Genomic DNA, 11,419 nt, shown 5'->3' with positions numbered 1-11,419 from the left:
CCATTGGGTTTCTAGATTTGAAGTTTTCGTGACTGCAAGGATTCATACTCTTTGTTTTTTTTTGTAAAGTCACGTAGGTAATTTAATTAAATCACGACGTTTCGGGCGCAACACAAGCGTCCTTCTTCAGGTGGGGACAACTTAGCGAAAGCACACCGCTTAAGTGTGCACACACTTGTGTTGCGCCCAAAGCGTCGTGATTTAATTTATTTATTTTTACCTACGTGACTTTACCGAAAAAAACAAAGAGTATGAACCCATTGGGGTTGGATAGCTGCCAGCTCCGCCAATTTGACAAAGCATCCTCCGTTGTTTTTCTTTCAAAACCCCACAGTGGAGTAAATTGGCCAGAATTCATTGTAACGCAGCATCATCGTTAAGCGTCTTTGTGGAGAACATAAGCAACAAAATAGATCGACAGACAATACTCCTCCACATGACCGTCTCTACGTACCAAAAAAGAGATGTACTGTGTTTTTATTACACAACCCAGTGGGCCCACAGTCTCAAGGGACTGCATAATTTCAGTAGCATTAACCCAATACAAGCAAAGTCTGAACCAGTTTCAACATACGGTGTTTCCTCAGCACAGTCAGGCTTTCTTGAATCGATGTTGGTGAACGGCCAAATGTAATAGACAAGGACCCTCTCTTTACGACATGGGTCCGAGTTCAATGCAAAATAAAAACACGTGGCTTAAAATTATCATTAGCATTATTGTGTAATATAAAAACAATATCAATAAGCAGAAAATATATCTCTCCTTAATATCTGTCTCTGCACATGAAAATAATGTATAAACACAACCTATCACTTGTGTAGTGAGTTCCAGGGAGACCTAAGACGAAGTGCTTGAGGCACACCTTTATTCAATACAACTGCGGAATACACGGGTCCCTAACACAGAGGGGTAGCGGTCCCTCTACCCGATACCTAAGGAGGTATAGCATCCGGGCTAGCGTGTCCTAACTACTCGGACTACACTCACGTTCCTCTGGCTAAGGGGACCTAGGGGGAGGCTATCTGACCCGACACAGCCAAGGTCCTCGGGTCCCGAAACACTGGCCACTCAGTCCCGGCCCTTAGAAAGACGGCGGGTCTGGGGGTTCCCAGGGTCCTAGCCTAGCTGGTCTTTTTTCTTCAGCTTGACGAAGGCTGCCGGATTCGTCCAGAGGTCCGGCTTTTATACCCGTGGCCGGGTCTCGTCGCCCCTGGCCACGCTCCCCTTCTGAAACTCTCTAGGGGGCTCTGGAATATCTCCCCCAACCCCTCTCTTAGGGTTGGGAGAGCCTAGTGTCCCAATGGCCCGGCTCATCCTGTCTATCCCGGTTTACCACCCCTATGGACACGTGTGCTACTACAAGTAAGTGTGCATAACAATGCTATATACAATACCTGACACCGACGCTACATCTCCCCCCCCCCCCCCCCCCCCCATGTAGCATCCAGCCGTCCCGGCTGTCAAACCAACAATAAAGACCGTGAATAAACCAGAACAGAGTACGTGTGCCTCATTAAACGAGAACGGTAACAATAACACGAACGGCCCCACATAAATACCCAAACCCACCTGTACAATTGTTACACTATTTACATATATACATAAAACCGCACGCACACCCGCACCCCTGCAACGCAGCCGACGCGAACCGAATTGACGATGGGCAAGACGCGGCCAGAACAAGCACTGGTCGATGAACAACCGGCAGAAGGTAAGTGAGCGGTGCGGAGGCTGAGTAAATGTGGGATTTAAGAGAAAGGTTTTTATATGGAGCGAGTTCTCGTGGCTGGCCCGTCCGGAGCGGCGGGGAGAAGTCGTGGCCGTGGGTCAGCAGGGACAGGAGCATCTTGGCCACTCTGTGGTTGGGCAGATGGGTTAACGTCAGCAGGAGCAGCCGGCGGGGTCCCCTGTGGCAACGTTATTCCAGCAGCGTCTGAGGGCGTAACAACATGTCTGGGCTGAGGGTTAGGCTCCGTAATTGGACGACTCGGCTCGTCAGACACGTCACGCTCTCGGCCCCCGTGCAGCGTAGGAGGAGTGTGAGGGAAGAAGGGTTTGAGACGCAATGGGTGCACATACCAGCACAGCTTGCCATGCTGGAATTTAACACACTGAGGCCGGACGACCCGGACAATGTCCACCGGACCCCTCCAGGGTTTCAGCAATTTGGGCGATGTTGCTAAGGGCACCTGGGGGCAATGGAGCCAAGCCCATTCATGGCTGGACACGCAGTCGCTCGTTAGCCAACTGGCGAGCCTCAGAGTTGTGTTTAGCAGCCTCTCGCGCCTCGACCAACCTCTGAACATTAGATCGAATATGTTCGGCGATCTTGGACTTAGGGGAGGGCTACTTAGTGCACAATTGAATGACCATGGGGGGGTTGACCTCCTTGCCGTAGATCAGGTAGAATGGGGAAAACCCCATGGCTGCATGGGGTGCGATTCTGTAGGCGGCCAATACACCGGGGATATGAAGGTCCCAATCGACCTGCGACTCGCACACTTGGTGGCTCAAAATAGAGGTACGTGTTCTGTGGAGCCGCTCGACCATAATATCAGTCTGTGGGTGGTATAGCGATGTGCGAATTTTATACGTGCCTAGCAGGTTGCACACATCCCGGAGCAAAGTGGATGAAAAAAAAAATCCCTTGATCGGTCAGCAGCCGTTCCAGAACACCCTTATCCAGGACATAGCCCTGGAGAAAGGCCTCCGTGATGGCTGCTGCCGATTGGTTGGGGAGCGGCCAGGCCATAGGCCAACGGGTGAATTATTCAACCCCAACTAACAGGTACTTATTACCCCGGGGAGTGGCAGGGAAGGGCCCCAAGATGTCAAGCGCAACAAGTTCATTCACGCGAGACACGTGAATGGATTGTAGGGGCGAACACGACGGTTTAGAGGGAGGTTTCCCTCGAGCGCACTGGGTACAACCTTTGAGCAATTCGGCGACGTCCCTTGCCATGCCCGACCAGAAGAAATCAAGCTGGAGCATGGCAAGGGTCTTTTGTGCCCCCAGATGCAGGATGCACTCATGAGCAGCCCACACAGCCTTCCCCCGTAGGAGAGTGGGTACCACCAGCTTGTACCTCAGTGCACAGCTGTTCCATTTCATGACGAGGCCGTCCCACACGACAAAGGAAATCGGGCTCCCGTGGCCTGTACCCTCGTGTGCCTCATCGGCACAATGGAGACATCTCCAATCGTCCAGGTAGAGGCGCAACAGTGCATCCCGTGCGGTGGGCACATCTGATGCTTTAGGGGAATCCACCCCGGAATTGGCTGCCGCAGTGAGGGAAGGGGGCGGGCTGTCAGCGGGTTGCTTGCAGTGGCCCAATCCCATGGAGCACGCACATCTATCAGAGTTGGGCAGTCATGACAATGCGTCAGCGTTGCTATGTCGGACACCCTTACAATAGATGACTGTCAAAGAATAGTCCTGGAGGACCTCGAACCAGCGGAACAATTGGCCTGATGGTTGGTTAACTCTCAGGGCATATTGGAGTGCTGCATTGTCGGAACGTACGGTAAAGTGTCTACCGTACAGGTAGGGCCTGTACTGCTGAACAAAGAAGACAATGGCCGGCAGTTCGCGATGGGTAACACAATAGCGTTGCTCCGAGGGGGACAACACCCGACTGCCATATGCGACCACGTGTTCCACACTGTCAACAACCTGTGTCAACGCTCTCCCTATGCCGGTGTTGCTGGCATCTGTATCCAAGAGGAATGGTACGGAGAAATTTGAGCCGTGCCGCCCGCATTTTACCAAAAACGGCCCTTAATTGACTGAGGTGCTCATCAAAAGTCTGGCTAAAGATGATAATATCGTCTAGATAGATCAGGCAAGCATCCCACTGGAGCCCAGCGAGGACCAGCTCCATCAGGCACTGGAACGTCGCTGGGGCCGAGTAAAGACCCATAGGCAGCCAGTTAAATTCGAAGAGGCCCTGCGGTATGCGGAAGGCCGTCTTAGGCTTGGACGCTTTGTCAAGAGGCAATTGTCAGAATCCTGACAAAAGGTCCAGCATTGAAACATAACGCGCACGTGCCAGGGCATTGAGCAACTCGTCCATCGTCGAGAGCACATATGCGTCGGCGATGGAGATTTTATTTAGCCACCGAAAATCCACGCAAAATCGGAGGCTGCCATCATGTTTTTTAACGAGGACAATCAGTGCTCCCCATGGGCTGGTGGATGGAGAAATGATATCCGCCGCCAGCGTGTCATTAATGCCAATTCTGACATGCTCTTTTTCAGCAGGGCTGAGGCGAATAGATTTTGTTGAATAGTGGTGGCGTTACCTGTATTGATGTGGTGATTTAGCAAATCGGTACAACCGATGTCAAATTTTCTTTTACTAAAAACATCTAAAAAATCGCTGAGACTCAGTCAGTTCAGCACTGTCCGAACAAACGGAGTCGATCCAACGTTCGTCGAGGACCGAATCCAGTTGGGGTGCGGGAGTGTCCCCTACGTGGCCCACCACCAAGTCTCCCTGGGGTGCTGGTGTCACATGAGCAAGCACAATACCCTGGGGGATGACGGTGGTACGCAATCCTGCATTCAGGACCTGGATGAACGGATCTTTGTAACCAGGAACGAGCGTCTATGCAGCAACCAGATCCAACCCGCATACCACAGTGTTCGATAATCCTAACAAAACTCGTGCAGCTATCACGTCAGAGTCAATGGGTTTCCGAAGGCGAAGGGAAACCAACACTTGAAACCCGGGCGGAATACGAACAGTGCATGACGCCAACGCCTGGACGGTACAGCAGGCCATACGCAACCGAGAGGGTGAGGGCAAGAAGGACATGCGTCGGCTAGAGGGGAGCTCGATGCAACCCTGATTGATTAAAAATGTTATGGGCATCTTCCCCAAGAAGTCTGTGCCAAGCAGACAAGAAATGGCTAGGGTTGAAGAAACCAGAATGGGACCATTCAATTTGACATCGCCAATACAGATCTGGGCGTCGATCCGGCCAATTATGCCCAATGAACCGCCGTTAGCGGCGAAACACTATACATCAACAGGCCGTAATGAACGACAGTTTCTGGGTAGAATGTAAAAAATTAGGTCCGAGATTATGGTTGCCAATGCGCAGGCGTCGACCAGCATCCGGACCTCGACCCCTTCTATGGAACCCATGATTGCGGAAGAACCTGCAGCCGCATGGGCCAACTCGGACCACTGACCCGGCAGTCACTGGCAGACGGGCGGCGAGCGTCCCCCGGGCAGCCTCATAGCTTTGCTATTGGTTGGAATGGAGGCAGGCAAGATGTCCTCTTCCTGGGTCCGTCGCACTGGCGGTGATGTGGCGCCCTCCGGTTGGCTCCCGCTGTGCCGGGAAGTCCAAAAATGCTGGCGGGAGTTGAAGGTTTGAAGCGGTGGAGTCCGTTGCTCGCTGCGCCGCATCCTCCACCCCCGCTGCAACCTCCTCGCGGTGAATATTGCCGAGTTTGGAGGCAGTGGCGTGGAGCAGCTCAGCGAGGCGGCAATGCGCCTCTAGCAGTGAGCTGCGCATCGGCGGCGAGACAACGGGTGGCGGGGCAGGCAGCTGCCCGGTCGGCAACACTTCCCCGTCTGCAGCCTGGGTTGCCGGTCCCACGGCTGCCTGGCCATCTTCTTTCCCGTCTGGGTTCTGGGTACGTGGTCTTCGGCGTGTTTCCATGGCCACTTCTGGCACCAAATGTAGTGGGTTCCAGGGAGACCTGAGATGAAGCGCTTGCGGAACATGTTTATTCAATACAACTGCGGAATACACGGGTCCCTAACACAGAGGGATAGCGGCCTCTCTACCTGATACCCAAAGAGGTATAGCCTCCGGGCTAGCGTGTCCTAACCACTCGGACTAACCTCACGTTCCTCTGGCGAAGGGGACCTAGGGGGAGGCTCTCTGACCCGACCCAGCCAAGTTCCTCGGGTCTCGACCACTGGCCCACTCAGTCCCAGCCCTTAGAAGGACATCGGGTCCCGGGGGTTCCCAGGGTCGACCACTGGCCCACTACAGCCCCGGCCCTTAGAAGGACCAGCCTAGCTGGTCTTCTTTTTTCAGCTTGATGAAGACTGCCGGACTCGTCCAGAGGTCCGGCTTTTATACCCGTGGCCGGGTCTCTCCGCCCCTGGCCACGCCCCCCTTCTGGAACTCTCTAGGGGGCTCTGGAATATCTCCCCCAACCCCTCTCTTGGGGTTGGGAGAGCCTGGTGTCCCAACTGCTCGGCTCATCCTATCTATCCCGGGTTACCACCCCCTATGGACAGATGTGTGCTACTACAGGTTAGTGTGCATAATCAGAATCAGAAATCAGAAACGGTTTTAATCGCCATGTAAGTTTGCACAAACAAGGAATTCACTATGGCGGGACGGTGCATACATTGAACAAGTAGGAATCTTAACTTATATAAAATGTATACACTCTAACTATACTAACGTTACAAAGTATAAGTAATACCAAAGGGCTAAAATCTTTAAAATTATGAATAAGTAGACCTTATAAAATGCGAATGTAAAATGTTAACATTCGCATTTTAACAATGCAACAATAACAATGCAATATACAATGCCTGACACCGACGCTACACTTACACAGCCTGCTGAGAGTGCTTAATTTTAGCAGCATTGAACCAATACAAGTGTCGTGGTTTTTTTTGAGACACACACTTGTTCTTGGAGGCAACACGTTAATTTCACAACCCCAACAGGACTAACTACTTAACATACAATGTAGCTAACTCTGTACTCTGGTCCACTACCTAACCCTACAACTGGATACTATCTGGTGGTAACCACGGGTAACTATATAACCGGACCAGGTCCGTTAACATACTGCTTGGTCCACGACTAACAAGCTCCGAAGCCCGAAGACCGAAGAGACGTAGACGGCGAGTTGATTCCCAGAAGACAGCCTCCCTCGGCTCTCTGGACCCCTTCGGGATCTTCCGAGAAAGCTCTGGGACCTCACTCTCCCTGTCCTTCTCGTTACGTCCCCACCCGGGTTCCTCCATACTGTCACATCCTAGACTGTCTCTCCCTGACAGACACCTGGGACCCTGCCCCCCAGAGTCCCCTTCCATGCCATAACATACACTCGTGTCTGAGAGAGGCTCTCACACACACAATTCCACTCTCTACCAGTGACTCGTGCTAGACGCTAGACGCTCTAGTGACCAAATATACGGCGCTACACAAGCAAGCTGTGTGATTACATAATTCCACCTCATATCAATATCCAGCATTAATGGTTAAAGTGTCAGCCTACCCAAAGAAGTATTGGGCAGGTGAGCATTTCCACTGGCATTCCAGATTCAATCGTGAAAATTGCTATGCTGGGAGGCCAGTATATAATTATAACAGCTTCTTCAGTTCGCCACAACGCGGTGCTCATTTGATCATCCCTGAACGATTTGGTGTGATGAGTCGTCAACCGATATAATTGTATTCTAAACCTCCCAACTCTCCACTGAGCCCTCTCTTACCGGAGAGTCTGAAGCGTCCTATTGGGGAAGTTTGGGTTATTTACTTTCGTAAGCTTTTGTTTTCATTTGGAAGGAAATCAGAGGGCGTGGATAAATCCCGCGCAAACAAGGTGATAACAGCGGCGGCACCTTTTTTACGATTAAAATAAAAAGTTCAAGCTCGATGCAGATCCCAAGCCAAGTGTTGGGACGATCGGCCTGCAGTCTCAGGGTATCGCTCTAGTCATGACAATCGCCCATTGGCATCCCAATTTAATACGATTCGAGTGCTTCCACCAGTGACGTGGACTCACACCTAATGAAGATGAACAATTGTGAGGATAGGACCTTAATGCCTGTGCTACATCCCTCCTCCCCATAAGATACCTCGTGCTAAAGTGAGGCGAGTCAAAAGGCTTTGCGTGGGCCAAAAACAGAAGCATGACTTTTCAAAGTTGCCACCTGCGAGTGTGAATATGAAAGAGCAAACGCTAAATTAACGATATTTTTGCTTTTGCACCATTTAATAAAAAAAAACATCCGAGTTCACACAGACCAATCGGTCATTTGGAACAGAGACAATGGAAGTCTCCACAGATGCAACCTATCTCTGTAAAAGTTAGGAGTCGCACGTCGAAGACGCATCGGGTTATTACACTTGCAAACGCCTCTGGGATGTGGCAGAGGCGTTTGCATTGAAAATTCGCAGTGCAAGACATTCCCAGAATGGCCTCACGCCCTGACAGGCTGTAAATGCGGCTTAGTGAAAGAGACCCTTTAGTGGCGTTACAGCAAGAGAGGGTGAGTATGTGTGCTTCAGTGTCTGTGTGTGTGCGTTTGAATGTATGTGTATGTCAGCGTATTTATGTGTGGGGAGTGATGGCGCGGTGGTTAGCGTGCTGCGCTACGCACCCGCCGACCTAGGTTTGATTCCCGCTCACAACCAACACCGGTGATGATTTTATCTGAACCGGCTCTGGGCCTCCCCTAGGTCGACTCGGCATCAAATGTTACACATCAGCAGGAGAGAGACAATGGCGGCCGGGCGTGTTGCCGGCCACCTAATCGCCTCGTGTGCCGTGCCGCCCTTCACAGGTGCTGCTCGCTGACAGCACTTGCCCCATCAGCCTGTTAAGGGTACACGGGGGATCTTTGCCTTGCGTGCGGGTGTGAGAAGAGTCTCCACATGGCGACTGCTGAGGAATCTCGCGTGAATGTGATGGCTCCTTGGTGTGACGCGTCACACTCACAACCCTCTCGCAACGCGCACAGCCACACACAGCTCCACAAGCCCGTGCCCAGGACAAGTAAACGCACGGTGACGTGGCCTTGCGGTTGTAGAGGTTTCGCGGTTCGAATCCAAGGGGCCTCCCTGGTTATTGCCGCCGGTGCAAATAACCCTAAAATAATTACGAGTCCGCTCAGAGTGGGACGTTAACGATCCCCGTGGCGTCATTGGCAAGAGGGCGGACCATTCTCTGCCGGCATCAGGCTCTACATTTTGCCAAAAAGTAGAAAATTACCACACCTCCGCAAGTTATTCTATTGGGATGCATAAATACAGACGCGGGGGGGGGGAGGTCTCTCATGAGACTCATCCCTGGTCTCTGGAGTTTAAATAAACTTGAAGAAAACAAGAAACGACGCCGTGGGTTGTGTTGAACGCACGGTGCCTTCTCTCCATTGTTGGGACGTGGCGGCGCGGGGATTCCATGTGGTCACGGTAGCCCGGCTCGAGTCACCACCCCGCTGGAGGGTTTCAACGGCAGGGAAAGATCATAACAAAGATGACGACGCGACCCCATTCAACCTCCGCTCATCGTCAGCATTAACATTGCCGGCCGTGGTTAATCCACCGCGGGATGAAGTCCTCCGCCAGCTGTAACCCCAGAGTTGAATGAGCATTAATATTAGCAATACGCTCCATGCTATTATCAAACGTGCTTTTCAAACAGGCACGCAGGCTAATCAATGTATAGATCGCCCCGTTGGTTTTTACATCGACCCTCTGACTTGTTTTGCACAAGTTAAAAGAGCGGCAGCTTGACGTCTCCACGAGAGAAGCGTGTTAACAGATGTACTACGGAGATTGGAATTAGTGGGAGAGGCGTAGCGGCATCGAAATCAAACGTTCTTTCATCTGTACAGTCTCCAATTATTCGTTTAATGAGGCATCTATAAACGGATCGTTCCCGTGTACACATTGGTAAAGTGTTCCCATCGAGGAGGACGTGCTGAACGCAATGGCGTCGTCGTGATGCTGTGATGTCCTCAATGTGGTGATGCTAGAATGGGAGAGTTTTTGGAGCACTGGATGTGTGGTGGTCCAGGCTTTTGGAATCGGGTTGGGGAGGGGGGGTTGGTGGATCACTCAGAGATAATCGTGGGCTGTGCGAGGTGACCAGGAGGTGGCGGTACAGCGAGTTGAGCAATTTTCAGCCTTTGCTCCCTCATCCGTGCAAGTCGGGATTTTCTCCGCGCGCCTCTGGTCCGCTGGCCGACGCAATGCAGATAAGTCGCGCGTGGACGTTGCAGCTCCGAGTGTCTCCTCGCTTCAAACGAGCCGCGGCGGATGTCCCACAGCAGTCGAGAGGTGGCCGGTCGGCTTCCCACTCATTGAACGGACCTCTGAAGGATGCTCACCGCCGAGTAGACGGTGGCCACGGCGCGACTCAGTTGCAAGCGGAGTATTTAAGGGACCCGGCCAAACACCTGGATGCAGGACCTTCCTCAACAAGGGGCCTCGAGTCTCGCCGAGGCGTTCCTGGGTAAATATATTCGTGAAAACGCTGGCCCTGTTAGTGTACGCGCGTAATTGCCAAAATGAACACTTTGCAGGAATGTGTCACGCACGCTTCCTCTAACCTCCCCACCCACCCCCACCTCTAGCCTCCCCCCCCAAGTGCCCAGGGCTTCTCTGTCCCCCCCCCCCCCCCCCACGACGTCCGTGGCAGACGATTTGCGTTTGTTAAACGCCTTTAGTTGTATTGTTTTCACTCTCATCATCGCCCCGCTTGGCAGCTGGGCGATGCCGTGGTCTCGGAGGGATCCAACTAAGCCAATTATGGTGAAGCGTCTCTCCACCTCCGGGCTTAATGCCATGAGCCATCGCTTTGTCGGTACAAGTCAACAGTTGGTTGTCCTATGAAGAGATTGGCCCGCAGCATAGGAATGTGGAATTTCCACGACTGGTCGAGGCCCGCCGCACCCGGAGAAACACTTCGCTTTGACTCTCCAACTCTGTCGGATGATTGGCTGTGATTACTGGCCCTGTGAGGGTGCGAGTTGAAGTCTCCATGTAGGAATACAGTTTATAAGCGCGTGCTATGCTGGGCTTTATTAAACTATTAACACAAACTAAACACGTTTTTTTTCCGGGGTAAGGGCTACTGAGCTGTGTAAGTTCTGCTTCAGAAGCGAGCTGGCCACGAATGACAGTTCAACGAAGTGGCTTATAAGGTGGAAATTTACAGCAGCCAATTACTCTAAACGCGTGATGCTGATTCTAACCGTGGAGGGAAAACCCGGAGAACCCGGAAAAAAATCCACGTGACAACGGGGAGAGTGACACACAAACTACAACTATAAAACAGGCGTCAGGGTCCGGATCGAACCCACGACCTCCTGTATACCGGGCGAGGTAGTTGACATCTCGCCAAAGTGGCGTGCGTGACACATTCAGCCGTGTCATCTGCACGATCGCCAGTTTACCAACGACCCAGGACATATTACAGCGAGAAATTGAGCCCAGGTTATATGCAGTAGTCAGTAGTGAATAGATCACTGAAACATGAATAATGCAATACCATGGTACATGAATTATACAGTGTCATTTTGCATACACGCTAACACAAAGACGAATATTATCACGTTTTGCTTTGACAGACTGTTGGGGCAAGTGCCGTTAGCAGCTTGCCCCAACAGTCTGTTAAATGAAGGCTGGGTGGGCGGCTCCACGCGC

The sequence above is a fragment of the Lethenteron reissneri genome, chromosome 19, assembly GCF_015708825.2.
Source record: "Lethenteron reissneri isolate LAM-NWPU_2019-01 chromosome 19, ASM1570882v1, whole genome shotgun sequence".
In the NCBI taxonomy this organism is placed as follows: Eukaryota; Metazoa; Chordata; class Hyperoartia; order Petromyzontiformes; family Petromyzontidae; genus Lethenteron; species Lethenteron reissneri.
This window is presented reverse-complemented; position numbering follows the sequence as displayed.